The sequence below is a fragment of the Mus pahari genome, chromosome 3 (assembly GCF_900095145.1).
Source record: "Mus pahari chromosome 3, PAHARI_EIJ_v1.1, whole genome shotgun sequence".
In the NCBI taxonomy this organism is placed as follows: Eukaryota; Metazoa; Chordata; class Mammalia; order Rodentia; family Muridae; genus Mus; species Mus pahari.
The window spans coordinates 114,458,982-114,473,043 of record NC_034592.1 but is presented as its reverse complement, the minus strand read 5'-3'; the positions used below and the strand labels follow the sequence as shown (position 1 = coordinate 114,473,043).

General features: G+C 44.9%; 1 protein-coding gene across 2 annotated transcripts in view; it reads left to right on the top strand.

Moving 5' to 3' along the window:
• Positions 1-8,232: 8,232 nt before the first annotated feature.
• The window catches only part of Rnf24 (ring finger protein 24), a 54,272-nt gene continuing 48,442 nt past the window's right edge, over positions 8,233-14,062 (top strand). Inside the window, exon 1 of one of the 2 annotated variants that reach the window (XM_021193612.2) lies at positions 8,233-8,381. The gene's annotated coding sequence lies outside the window, so the exon portion shown is untranslated. Of the gene's footprint in view, positions 8,382-8,966; positions 9,063-14,062 lie in introns of those variants that run through there. The other variant, XM_029536786.1, reaches the window with a different exon arrangement.

Below are 14,062 nucleotides of genomic sequence, written 5' to 3'. Positions count from 1 at the left end.
TGATCTGGATTTTGAGGTATAGTGGCCATGAACAGCTTAGGTCCAGGGATGGTGGTACACACCTTTAATCATAGCATTCAGGAGACAGAGTCATGAAGATCTCAGAGTTCAAGGTCTGTCTACAAAGCAAGTTCTAGGACATCCAAGCTTAGGCAGTGAAGGAGTTGGAAAACAGAAAGCTGGTGATAATGTAATAGAACAAGGGGGTCATGTTCCAGCCCCAGCAAGCAGCATAACTCAGCAGCTTCAGTCATGTGGTTCTGGCTTTCCAGTCAAGAATAGAAGGGGTTACTGGGACAATTGATGCTGGTTAATTGGAGCTAGGATATTATCAGTGATTAAGATGAAACCAGCATCATTGAGGTGAAATCTTCTGGGAAGTGTTTGCTGAGATAAAAGCCAGACTTGGTAATGTATGGGTCACCCAAGTGGTACTGACTTTGAAGGTATGAAGGCCTCATAGAGAGAAACTGAGGCTTGGTACTGTGAGAGGCCAGGAAAGGCCATTGGTGAAGGTGCAGCCTCAGTTGCACTTGATGGTCCAGGATTGAAGGGCCCATGCAAAAAAATTGAGGCTTGGTACCATGAAGGGAACCAATGAGAGACTATTGGTAACGCCTATTGCAGCAGAAGACCTTAGCATATAGGAGATGCCAGTACCATGGGATGATCTCCAAGAACAGCAGCAGCAGTGGTGTGGAGTCAAACAGAGCCTAGAGTGCTACAGAGGGCAGAGCTGGAAAAGTGACTCAAGCTCTTTGGGAGAACCCAAAAAATCATGTGTGGATCCTAGATATTGGAACAAGAAGCTGACAGTTGAAGTTGCCTTGGATACCCCAATATATTATTAGAGGTGCCAGAGCCATGGGATACCTGCTGTGAAAAGTTGCTTAACAGGGAGTGGAAAGCCGGGGCGTGGTGGCGCATGCCTTTAATCCCAGCACTTGGGAGGCAGAGGTATCGAATTTCTGAGCTCAAGGCCAGCCTGGTCTACTGGGTGAGTTCCAGGACAGCCAGGGCTACACAGAGAAACCCTGTCTTGAAAAACCAAAACAACAACAACAACAGGGATTGGAAACATCCCAGCCCAAGAGAAAGAAGTTGTTGCACAACAAAGATGAAGGGAGTTGTAGATATGAAGAGTGCTCTGACATCAGACATGGAGGTGCAGCGTTTGGAGTTTGCCCAGCTGGTTTCCTGCCTTGGTTTGGTCCAGTGTTTCCTCACTATGACATTTTGGAATGGTAATGTTTATCCTGTGATGTTGGAAGTCTGTGGTCTGCTTTTTGATTTTGATTTCACAGTTTGTTTGTTTGTTTGTTTGTTTGTTTTCAAGACAGGGTTTCTCTGTATAGCCCTGGCTGTCCTGGAACTCATTGTAGATCTGGCTGGCCTCAAACTCAGAAATCCACCTGCCTCTGCCTCCCGAGTGCTGGGATTAAAAGCATGCGCCACCACTGCCTGGTCTTGATTTCACAGTTAAGAGACTGCATGAGTCTCAGAGACTTAGAACTTTGGAGTTTTGAGACTGTTATAGACTATGGGGGGTTCTGAAGTTGGACTAAATGTATTTTGCCTTACGCTATAGCTACATATAGCCTCCATAGACTCATGTGCTTGAACAAGCCTGTGGGGGCTAAGAGAAAAATAATTCAGCCTTCTTCTCCATGGAACCTTTCTGAGCTACCAGCAAACATCACTTCCCTAGACAATCACCATATGTCCACTGTTCACCAGTCTGAGGACATAAGTGTCCTGAGAAGACACTCCTGATTCTGCAACTGAAATGTTCACAGTCCAGTGGGCGAGACAATATGCAACTGAGTAGAGACTTCAAAGGGTGCCCAATGCCAAGACAGAAATGGGCACAGGTGGAGATTCTCAAAGAAGTGGGGCAGGGGAGTGTTTGTCAGTGGGTGGAAGCAAAAAGACATCATTTTAAAGTAACATTTCATGCCCAGAATGGTGGCACACACCTGTAATCTCAGCACTGGGGAGCCAGAGGCAGGAAGATCTCTGTGAATTCTAGGCCATCCTGGTCTACATAGCAAGATCCAGGCCAGCTATAGCTGCACAGTAAGACCCAGACTAAAATAGCAACAACAACAATAGCAAAAATAAAATGTGTTCTAAAAGACTTAATCATAATACACTGTGTATATGTATACAACTGCTAACAAATAAATAAAAACTAAGGAAAAGATGCACACAAGCTGGAGAGAGGACCCAGCAGTTAAAAAGTGCTTGCTGCTTTTTCAGAGGACTGCAGTTTAATTCCCAATAGCATGTTAGATGACTCAAAACTGCCTATAACTCTAGCTCCAAAGGATCTGATGACCTCTTCTGGCCTCCACAGGCACTTCCCAATACACTTGGACCTTCAAATAAATAATATAATAAAATCTTTTTATTCATTCAAAAAAAAGAGAAAGGAAGAAAGAAAAAGGAAGGAAGAAAGGAAGGAAAAAAGAAAGAAAAAGAAAGAAAGAAAGAAAGAGAGAGAAAGGAAGGAAGGATGAAGGAAAAAAGAGAGAGAGAAAGAAAGAAAGAAAGAGAGAGAGAGAGAAAGAAAGAAAGAGAGAGAGAGAGAAAGAAAGAAAGAGAGAGAGAGAGAAAGAAAGAAAAAGAGAGAGAGAGAGAGAAAGAAAGAAGTTCATCTCAATCCAGGGTTTCTACCCTGCCTTTGACCATTTTGTTCCTGGATAAAAGACATACAACCTTCATATTTATAATAAGTCTTAATCAGCACTACAGCTGAGCTATTAGAATCTATTTTTCCATCAATAACCCCAAATTATAATTTGCCATGTTCTGTCTGGGCTGCTCTTAACTTCAATTGGCCAGCCCTTATGGCCGTGCTTTCATGACTCCCCTAACCCATGGCTGCTTCCTCCTCTCCCACCTTCTCTCTCTCCTCATGGTTCTCCTCAGACCCCAAGCCTGAGAACCCTAAGCCAAGCTTAACACAATTCTTCCCAGCTATAGACTGTAGGCATTTTTATTCACCAATCAGGGATAACTTGGGGGCGAGGTTCAGGGATAACTTGGGGGTGAGGTCACATAGAGTCACTTGGGTCTACACGTGGATTCTTTCATCCTGTGGGCAACCAGGCCTTGGGGAACCAATATTTATCATTGCAGCACATAGCAAAGGACCAAACCTCAACACACAGACATACTGTATAATAAAATAAACTATTTTTTTAAAGATTAATTTTGAATACATGGCCACATGGGAAATAAATTTTTAAAAAAAGATTAATTTTGGGTTCACAGTAAAAATAAGAGGAAACTACAAAGATTTTCCTTATACCAAGATTTCTTAAACTTTTCTCACTCACAATCCCTTCTTGCCTAAGATATTTTTTTTTATGCAATCCCACGAAATAGGTACATAATCTGTTCAGATATATAAGCATAGCGCTTCAACTATTGATAATAAATCACAATTATTTTAAAACAATTCTTTGGTACACATGAAATTTTACCACTTATTAAGGACAAAAGTAAGTTTGCATACTATAATGATGTGTTTTATATAAGGAATTGATCTTAAGGGAGCCTTGGAGATGGCTCAGAGGTGTTTGCTAGACAAACCTGATAATTTGTACTTGATACCTAGAACCTGTCTGTGATGAAGGAGAAAACGGCTTCCCAGAGTTGCCCTTGACATGCGTTCACACATCATGGTGTGAATACCCCTCCCCCAACACCACAGACACTATTAATAGATGGGAATAAAATTTGGCTTAATATTTAACTTTACAAGACACAGAACTTCAACATTTTTACTGATTTCTTCATTTTTAAAAAGTTATCATTCTTGTGTGCATATGTATTATGGTGTATGTGTGAGAATGAGAGTGTGCTAGTGTCAACACCTGTATGTGGAGATAAAAGGACCACATTCAGGAGTCTGTTTTCTTCCTCTGCGAGGTCCTGGGGTCAAACTCAGGTCATCAAGTTTCTGTATCAAGCACTCTCGGAGCCATCCTGAAGCCTGATTGCTAGTTCCGTTTTATGATCATCAGTGTTGACACTATCTTGTTGCATAAATATGTAGTAACAAATGTTAACAAATGTTACACGTATGTATAAGGCCATTTCAGAAACTATTGGATGTTGTGTGTTTAGAATTAAGACTTTAGTGAAGCCGGGCAGTGGTGGCGCACGCCTTTAATCCCAGCATTTGGGAGGCAGAGGCAGGCAGATTTGAGGCCAGCTTGGTCTACAGAGTGAGTTCCAGGACAGCCAGGGCTACACAGAGAAGCCCTGTCTCAAAAACAAACAAACAACAACAAAAAGACTTCAGTGAAGCTGCGTGGGGCAACATGGGTTAGGGATGCCAGAAATAGCCCAGACTCATTATGTGCTGGCTTTTGAATAGATTTTCAGCTATTGCATATTCAGAAACCGTTGACTGTTGTGGGTTTTTCCATGACCCCTACATTCGGTGTGGATCACTAACCATGGTTTGGGAAGTTGTGCCTTAAATAGCTTCCCCCATCCTCAACCTCCCCCTCTGCAGTGGAATATTCATTATAGCTGATGACCTGTCACTGGTATATCATTACCATCTAGAATCCATACTTCACTCTTGTTGCCATCCATTCTACAGGTCTGCACAAATGTGTGACTTGTGTTTGCCATCATAATAGTGTCTTTCAGGGCATTTCCGGTGCTCTAAAAATTCTCTGTGGATTTTAAAAAGGAAACAGGTTTTGTTTTTTTTGTTTTCCTGTGTTGCTAGATAAGCGTTGCTTTTCTAGGAGAGGGACCAGCGGCAACAGTTGCGGAGTGAAAGGGTGCCGTGCTGCTCTAGAAGCAGCTGCCAAATAAGGCTCAAGTGCCAGACTGGGAAGAGCCAATGAGAAAGCCAGACAGCAGTGAGGCACATCGAGAGACCGAGTTTTAAGGAGAGAGCACGAGAGGATAGATTTGCTTGAGAATGGACTGCAAAGTTCCGCAGCCGCCCAGGGGAAAGGTGAGGAGGTCTGGTGTATGCCAAAGTGAAAGGTGCCATCAGCAACCCTGGGTCCAAAAGGCCTCCCTCGCTAAGAGCAAGGAGGGCAGGGATCCCCCAGCATCCTGGTTTAAGGGGCAAGGGAGGAAGTGGTCTCCGAAGATTGATTCAGAATAAGCTTTATTAGGAGAGAGGGCCTCAAGACCATGGAGAGCCATTCTCAGGCTTAAGGCAAGAGAGCATCAGCAGGGGCAGGTCATCATTTCAGAGACAACATGACCAGACCTCAGAGAGAGAGGGAGAATATGCCCTTCTAATGCTTGGAGATGAGTCCCATCAGTAGAGACAGCTCAACTGGGAAGCACAGAAAACAGAGCTGCCACATCCAACAAGAGAGACATCCAGGAAAGAGTCTACAGACAACCCCAAACAAGGAAGTTTTGGTTTTTTACAGTATACTTACTTATTCTTTGATGGTTTCATACATGTATATAGATCATATCCACCCCTCAATTTCTCCCATCCCTTAAACTCCCCAATCCACCTCCTTCCCACCTACATGCATCCTCTCCCTCTCCCCCTCCCTCCCCTTCTCCCTCTTCTCTCTCCCCTCACTGAGCCTCAGCACTCCCCACAACGGTGTAGGTGTGGTGTCATTCATAGGCAACATACTAGCAGACATATTTCTAAAGAAAATTGATTTCCCCTTCTCCAGCAACCATCAACTACCAAGAGCTTCTCAGTTTGGGGGATGGGGATGAGGGTGGGGGTGGGGGAGGGGTGGGGGAGGGATGTGAATCCCCCTCCACCCATGCTGGAATGCTCACTGGCTAAATCGCATGCAGGTAAGCACAGGGTCACAAATGCCATGACTGTGTCACACTCAGAAGAAAGCATTTCATAGCATTCCTTCCCACCACTGGCCTCTGCATTCTTCTGGCCCCTCTTACATGATATTCCCTGAGCCTTGGGGTAATAATAGATGTCCTGTTTAGGACTAAGCATCCAATAGTCACTTATTCTTAGCTCTCTAACCACTTACGGATCTCTGCTCTAACTGCTGCCCACTGCAAACAGAAGGCTCTCTGTCCAATCTTGGGATCAGCACTAATCTATGGTTACACATATAAATATTTAGGATGAAGCTTGACAATATGAACATTTAGCAGAACAACAGTATTTAGATGCCCCTAGGGTCTGTGACCTCCCCAGCCACTAGCTTTGGACCAAGTTTATAGTATCAAGTATGAATCCTTTCCTGTAAGGCAGGCCTCAAGTCCAATCAGAGAGTACTCAGCTAAACCACAACAGTCGTATTGCTGTCACACCAGTGGGCAGTGTCACACCAGTGGAGAGGTCTCGACTGACAGATCAGTGTAGTAGCATGGAATCCTGTTCCGAGCAAGACCATTTGCTTCCTACTGCTGTGATAAAACACCATGACCAGAACAACTTGGGTAGGAAAGGGTTTATTTGGCTTATATTTACAGGTAATAAATAGTCCATCATTGAAGGAAGTCAGGAAAGAACTCAAAGGAGGGATTAGAAGGAAAGAGTTGGTGCAGAGGCCATGGAGGGGGTAGTGCTTACTACTGGCTTGCGCCCTACAGCTTGCTCATAGCAACCAGGATCACCTGGCCAGGTGTGATACCGCCCACAGTGGTTCGTGCCCTATCACATCAATCAGTAATCCAGAATGTTCTGCAGACTCACCCACAAGCAATCTAATGGAAGCATCTTGTCAGTTGAGGCTTCTCTTCCCAGATAGCACTAGCTGTGTGGATATGACATAAAACTCTAGCCAGTACAACCATGATATATTTTCCAAAGGAGATTCCTGGTGTGTGTAGGTATATAGTCGGTGTCAGGTGATATGTTTACAAGGGGCGGGTCCTCCCACATCAATCATTAATCGAGCATATGCCCCACAGATGTGCCCTCAGTCCAGCCTGAAGGAGGTAATTCTTCAACTGGGGTACCCTCTCCCCAGACAACTCTAGTTTGTGCAACACTTCTCCTCTTGAATGTAGTAAAAGAAAACCTGAGACAGTAATCCAAACCTGTGAGTGTCTTCACTCCTGTGGCCTGCTGCTCCGTTGCAGTGTGTCCTGAATATTTCTTTCTATTTATTTATTATTTATTTATTTATTTATTTGCTTTGCTGCTTCCCCCCTCCCCTCTGCTCTGCTTTGCTTCAACTAAATTTTCTTACTACTTTTACACATCAGTGTGGGCTTTTATTTCAATTCCTTGAATAAGAGACCAAGAATATGAAAGCTTTGTACCCCAGCCCTTAGCCTATGTGCCAAGATGACAGAATTAGGTAGGACTTTAAGCTGGCAACAACACAGCAGGAATCCTAGGAGCAGAGGTAGAAGGAGGGGGGATTGGAAGGGAAGGAGGGGGAGAGGAGGGAAGAGGAGGACAGGGGAGGGAAGGGAAGGAGAGGAGAAGGGAAATAACTCACAGGTGTGGCCTGATTTGAGGAGAGAGGAAGTTGAGGAGAGGGTCTGTGATAAAACATTCACTGAGTCCTTACTTCCCCTTTCCTAGGAAATGTATGGTTTACTAAAGCAGGAGGAATGGGCTGGTGGGCATTTTCCATGATGAATTAAGCCACAAACTAGTTATGGTTTATGAGAAGGATCGAGGAGGGGAGGAGGAGGGGATACCTCCCAGGGAAAGTTAAAGGAGGCCTGAGGTGTGGTACCCACACCCTCGCTAATCAGTTTTAGCAGTGGTAGCTATGAGAACTCCTGCAGGCTTTCGCTGACCTGCTAGAATTTAGGCAAGGACTCAGTGCTCCCAAATCCTGAGTCAGTTTGTCTGTAGTGTAGAACAGGAGCTGGGGGTCGAGAGTAATGAGTAGATGTAATTAAATAAAGGACACACTGTTTCTTACATATATTTCCTTCCACTGTCTGTCCAGGCACTGGGTCGCAGCAGGTGGAAGATCTAACTAGGGGTACCTCACCTATGAGGACTCCGGCCGGATGCTACGAGAAGCGAAGCTTTACTCTTTTAACTCTTACGAACGTCCACATACACGGAAAACACTACACAGCTGAGAAAGATAGGAACCTTATAGCTCGGCATCACGAATCAATCCTCTAGAGCAGCCAGTAGCCCAGCCGAAGGGACGCCGCGCCTGCGCACTGCCGACAATGAAGCCGCGCGCCCTCAGCGAGGAGGCGGGACTTGCCCAGGCATCCGGGTCCCACACCCCGCCCCCGCGGCATGAATGAGAGGCGCGGCGCCGCCCCTCCCCCGCCGGGCCCGCCCCTCGCCGGGGCCGCAGCTAAGCAGTCGCTACCGCCAGCTCAGCGGCTCGGACTCACGGACGCGGCTCGCTAGCAGTTCGCCGCGAGAAAGCTGACTCCGGACGACGGCGCCCGCACGCCCGCTGCCCGCTGCCCGGGTGAGTGAGGGGAGGGCTGGGCCTGAGCGCCGCGCGGCTGAGGCTGAGGCTGAAGCGCAGGCTCCGCAGGTCCGGCTCTGGGATGCTGAGGGCAGCGCGCCGGCCTCGCACCCCCTCCGAGACCGACCGGGGGACCGTGGGTTAGTCCCCACACACAGGCACAAAGGGCGGCGCGGACTGTCACCCGGAGGTCACCTCGGGCTGGGCCCGGGCGAGGGAGGCGGGATGGGCGGAGGATGGAGGAGCCGCTGCCTCTGCGTCGGTGGTGGGGACCGACGCTCGTCTCGGGTGGCAGTGGTTTTCTGGTCCCGAGCCACTCCTTCTTTTGTGGTGCTTGTCTCGTGCCTGGTTGTCACACTGTGCAAGGCACCCTGAGACCTCTCTGCTTGGCTTATTTATTAATGAAAGTCATATGGCGGCCCCATCATTTGTGGGTGGGGGGGGGCGTGCGTGCACCCATAGGCCAGAGAATTAATGACCCTGCTTTGTTTCCGGAGACTCAAGGGGTGTGTGTCCTGTGAAATGAGACGGTCTGAGATCGTCTTAAAGGACAGAAGGAAAAGAGGTGTGAAGATAACTTCATCTTTACCCCTTCGTCTCTGGTGTTATTTCAGATAACAGGTTTTTTTTGGTGTTTCGTTGTTTCTCGTTGTAAAACCAGTGGGTCTGTTCATTGAAAGTGTGAGTCTGCATTCTTATGTCTCTGTATATTTAGAACACTTGGCTTTTACGATTAGTGGTGATATATTTACGTAGCAGGGGTACGCCGGCATCCTGAACATTGTTTTCTGGGCTTAGTTCATGATAATAGGTCTTTGTGCTTGTGTACCTATCTATAGGAATACTCCCAATATATCTAGGGCACTGCTTCCCCCCCCCCCCGCTCTTCCATACAGATTATGTTTCTTGCCTTTCTGCTCTAATAAGAGGTGGTCTAGCAGGTTCTTTCCACCTTCTTGTCAGTCCGGTCGTCGCCCTCCCCGCCCCCGCCCGCACCCCTTAATGCTTTGGCAAAGGATATTACCTAAATATTACCCTGGTATGCACCCTAGCTTTGATCTGGATTTTTGTGTGTTTGGTTGTGCAGCCTAGCTGAACAGATCATCTTACATGACTTATCAGAAAACACCCCCTTTTTCCTTCATTGTTTGTCTTCATTCCCCCTCGCCCCCGCTCCTGGTTCCCCCTTTCTACATCCCCAAAGAGGCTAGGAAGCACGGCTGGGTTCCCCAGGCTTTAACTTGATAGGGTGTGTTCACTTAGACAGTTAAAAAGAGGTAATTAAAATAGGCAGGTGTGGCCGCAAATGCCATCCCTGTGCTTGGGAGGAAGAGGCAGTAGGATCTCTGTGGTTTCAAGGCCAGTCTGATTTACATAGGAATTTCCAGGCCCTAACACAGAAAGAGACCTTGTCTCAATAAACAACAAACTTTTCCTTGTTATCATGTTTTAAGCAAGATTATTTGAATTTTAGAAGATATTACTCTAGTCGGATAATGATATTTTCGTTTCTTTTTTTACCCTTCTAATTTTGTAGAGTGAAAAAGCACATTTCTGAAATATTTTTGTTATGATCTTTTGATTCAAAATAGTGGTGGTGAAAAACATCGAGTTTATATATGAATAGTTGAGTGGGTTCAGTTTTCTTTAAGATTCTCTTCAAGATTACTTATTTTTGAGTCACATATATTTTCATTCCTAGTAAAATTTCAGTACAAAATGACATGTAAACCTCCACAACATCTGTTTATGTATAGACTCTCTGCCTGAAACATTTGCTTTTAATTTGAAGGAAAGTTTCCACTGGTTGGATGACAATCCATTATTCTTAATGAAATTCTTGCTTTATGCATCTTTCTTTCTTGAACTGTGGGTCACAACCCATTATGGGATTGCATAACTGTGGGAGTCACAAACATTAGCAATCAAAAGTTTCTGAATGTTGAGTGATCAGAAATTAATTCAAGGGACCAGACACGAAGCGCTTGCTTAGCATGGACAACACCCTGAATTTGATCCCTTGGGTGGAATTAACTAGATTTGCTGGCCCATACCTGTAATCCATCTTCCTTTGGGAGATTGGCTATATAGTGAGTTTGAGGCCAGTCTGGGATACAAGAGACCCTGATGAGACCCTGCTAAAATAATAATAATTCACGATCAACACGTAATAGATTTTCGATGGCTGGTGTCACACAGGACTTCCCTGCAGCCTTGCTTCGGTAGGCCTGGTACCTCACATGCTGTGGTACTACACTCTGCCAGGGAATGCGGCCTGAATAGCCTCAGCTCAGACTCTAGGCTATTGTCCATTACAATCACAGTGGTTTTGCTTGTTTTTTGTTGTTGTTGTTGTTGTTTTTGGTTTTTTGTTTGTTTGTTTCTGTTTTTTTCTGAATGTAGAAAGTTTTATGAACCTACAGAAATATTAAAGGCTGGGTGTATAGTGATCACCTTTAACCTCAGCACTCAGGAGGCAGAAGCAAGGTGGACCTCTTTGAATTCCAGGGCAGCTAGAACTATATAATACAGATCAGTCTCAAGCAAACAAAAGCCATAATGGTTTAATAAAAGAAAAACAGGCTTACTATTTTCCCACTGTTATTCCTCTCAGCATGTAAGTATAACATTACTATATCTGGGGCTGAAGAGGTTGCTCCGTGACGATGAGTACACGTGCTCTGGCAAGTAAGTTTACATACCCACACAGGCTGCTGGTTCATGCCTTTAATCCCAGCAAAGACCAGCCTGGTCTACAGGTTGAGTTCCAGGACAGCCAAGGCTACACAGAGAAACCTTGTTTTCAATAACTAAACGAAACCAAAACAACAACAAAACTTTAAAGAAAGAGCAAAATACGGAATGTATTGTGTTTAAATATCTATCTTTTGTTTTTGTTTTTGTTTTTTGAGACCCATCTCACTGCATAGACCTCACAGAGATCTTTCTGCTTGCCTCTACTGACCGTGTGGTAGGATTAAAGGCATCCACAACCATACCTGGCTTGAAGTGACAATTTGAAAAAAAAAAAAAATCAAATATTCAAGAAGCAGTGGCAGTCAGATAGATTTCTGTGAGTTCAAGGCCAGCCTGTCTACATAGTGAATTTCAGGCCAGCCAGGGTTACACTCAACTCAAACAAAAGCTATTTGAGTTGCTAACTTGAATTTCATCCAAAAAGAAATATATTGAGGCTGGAGAGATGGCTCAGTTGTTAAGAGCACTGACTGCTCTTCCAGAAGTTCTAAATACAATTCCCAGCAACCACATGACAGCTCACAACCATCTGTAATGGGATTGGATGCCCTCTTCTGGTGTATCTGAAGAGAGTGACAATGTACTCATACATAAGATAAATAAATAAATCTTAAAAAAGAAAAAAAGAAGTATATTATTTTATTTTTGGCTTGGGATTGGGTTTCCAACAACTTCAGATTGTGTTAGTTATTCTTCTCATTGCTCTGACAGAATACCTGACAAAACGGCTTCAGCGAAAGGTCTGTTTGGCTGACCACTTCAGGGTATCATGGTAGGGAAGTCCAAGGCAGTATGTGAGGCTGCTGGCTGCACTGTGTCTAGCTGAGAAGCAGAGGGGGACCTGTGCTGATGCTCTGTTTACTTCCGGCTTGTGGGATACTGCCATTTACATTCAGACATTAAATTATTTTTCAAAATTAATGTTTTCATGTCGTATGTGTTTTGGTTGTTTTCCTTGCAAGTTTGTGTGTCACAGTGCTTGCCTGAGCCTCAGATCTTCTGGAACTGGTGTAGCAGACAGTTGTGAGCTGCCATGTGGGTGCTGGGAATTGAATTCCAGTGCTTTTAACTGCTGGGCTATTTTTCAGCCCAGTCCTCTTCAGGCCATCCTTTATGGGCAGGGAGCACCTGGATAGCTGATACATCCAGAAAGTGTGTTTGCATGGTGACTCTACATCCCATGAAGTTGAAAGTCAACGTGAACCATCATAGATCCTAAACATCTTCCGTTTTGTACTGTGTAAAGCAGCATGTCAGCACTGATGTTATAAAGATCTGTCACCCGAAAATGATGATGCTCTATGCAGAGTCAAAGCATATCCATGTCAATATGCAAATTTCCCTTTGTCTTTAATTAGTGGTAAAAGTCGTGCACACCAGAGTTGGTTTTGTTTGTTTGTTTGGTTTTTGGTTTTTTCGAGACAGGGTTTCTCAGTGTAGCCCTGGCTGTCCTGGAACTCACTTTGTAGACCAGGCTGGCCTTGAACTCTGAAATCTGCCTGTCTCTGCCTCCCAAGTGCCGGGATTAAAGGCGTGTGCCACCACTGCCTGGCCAGAGTTGTTTTAAAATTCTTCTAAATTTATTATCAGTAAATGTTTGATTTGATTTTAAACCAGTTTTATGTCTCTACTCCTAAGGTCACATAAAACATTTCTCAGGTGAAGGGATACAAATGGAAAAATGGCCCTGCCTTGGATGGCTTGTTTTTGTGATTTTGTTTTTTTTTTTTTTTAAAGATTTATTTTATTTATTTATTATATGTAAGTACACTGTAGTTGTCTTCAGACACTCCAGAAGAGGGAGTCAAATCTCATTGTGGATGGTTGTGAGCCACCATGTGGGATTTGAATTCAGGACCTTCGGAAGAGCAGTCGGGTGCTCTTACCCACTGAGCCATCTCACCAGCCCCGTGATTTTGTTTTTGTAAGACATTAAATTAGTAAAGGATAACTTTTATAATTTGATAGATTTGGGTTTCACAATGTAGACTAAATTATTTTTTTCTGTGACAGGGTTTCTCTGTCTAGCCTTAGCTCCTGGAACTTAGACCAGGCTAGCCTCCAACTTAGAGGTCCACCTGCCACTGCTTCCTGAGTGCTGGGATTAAAGTTGTGTGCCACTACAACTGGCTGGACTTTTTCTTTTGTTTGTTCTTGTTTTTTGACAGGACTTCTCAGTGTAGCTTTGACTGTCCTGGAAGTAACTCTGTAGAGCAGGCTAACCTCTGTCTCTCAAGTGCTGGGACTAAAGGCAATCTCTCTCTCTCTCTCTCTGTTGGAAGATCTCAGACAGAAGCCCCTTCCCTTCCTCTCAGCAGCTCTAGAGGCCTGTCCTTAGGTCTCCTGCTTGTGCCTTCCTCACATCACAGAGCACACCCCTTCTTCTCTCTGCCTTGAGTCCTTCACCACTCACCGTTCCTGAGTCTGTGCCTGCCTCTCTCCTGCATCACTAGCGTTACCCAGGGCTCTCCATGTCAGCACACAGGCATGCTCCCCCTTTCATCTTTACATACAAAATGCCAAACTTAATGAACTTTGTCTGCCTGCCATCAGTCCCTCCCGTGTCCCTGAGAGTCTCAAGTGAAAAGCACGCACTTCCCGCCTGTCTCAAGTAGTACCTACCATCTCCGACTGCTGTTGTTTACTCTAGCCCCCCAGATGCCAGGGACAGAACCTTATCTGCTCTGAAACTTAGAGCCTACAGGATATATGAGCAGAAGACACAGCCAACGTTTTTAGCTTAGCCAGGTAGCTCTCGCCTTTTATTTTTTCTACGGAGAAAATGATTTCACTTTTGTTTTATTCTTTTTTTTTTTTCTACACTTAAGAGTTAAAAAGTTAAAGCTGGGTGATGGTGGCACATGCCTTTAATCCCAGCACTTGGGAGGCAGAGGCAGGTGGATTTCTGAGCTTGATGCCAGCCT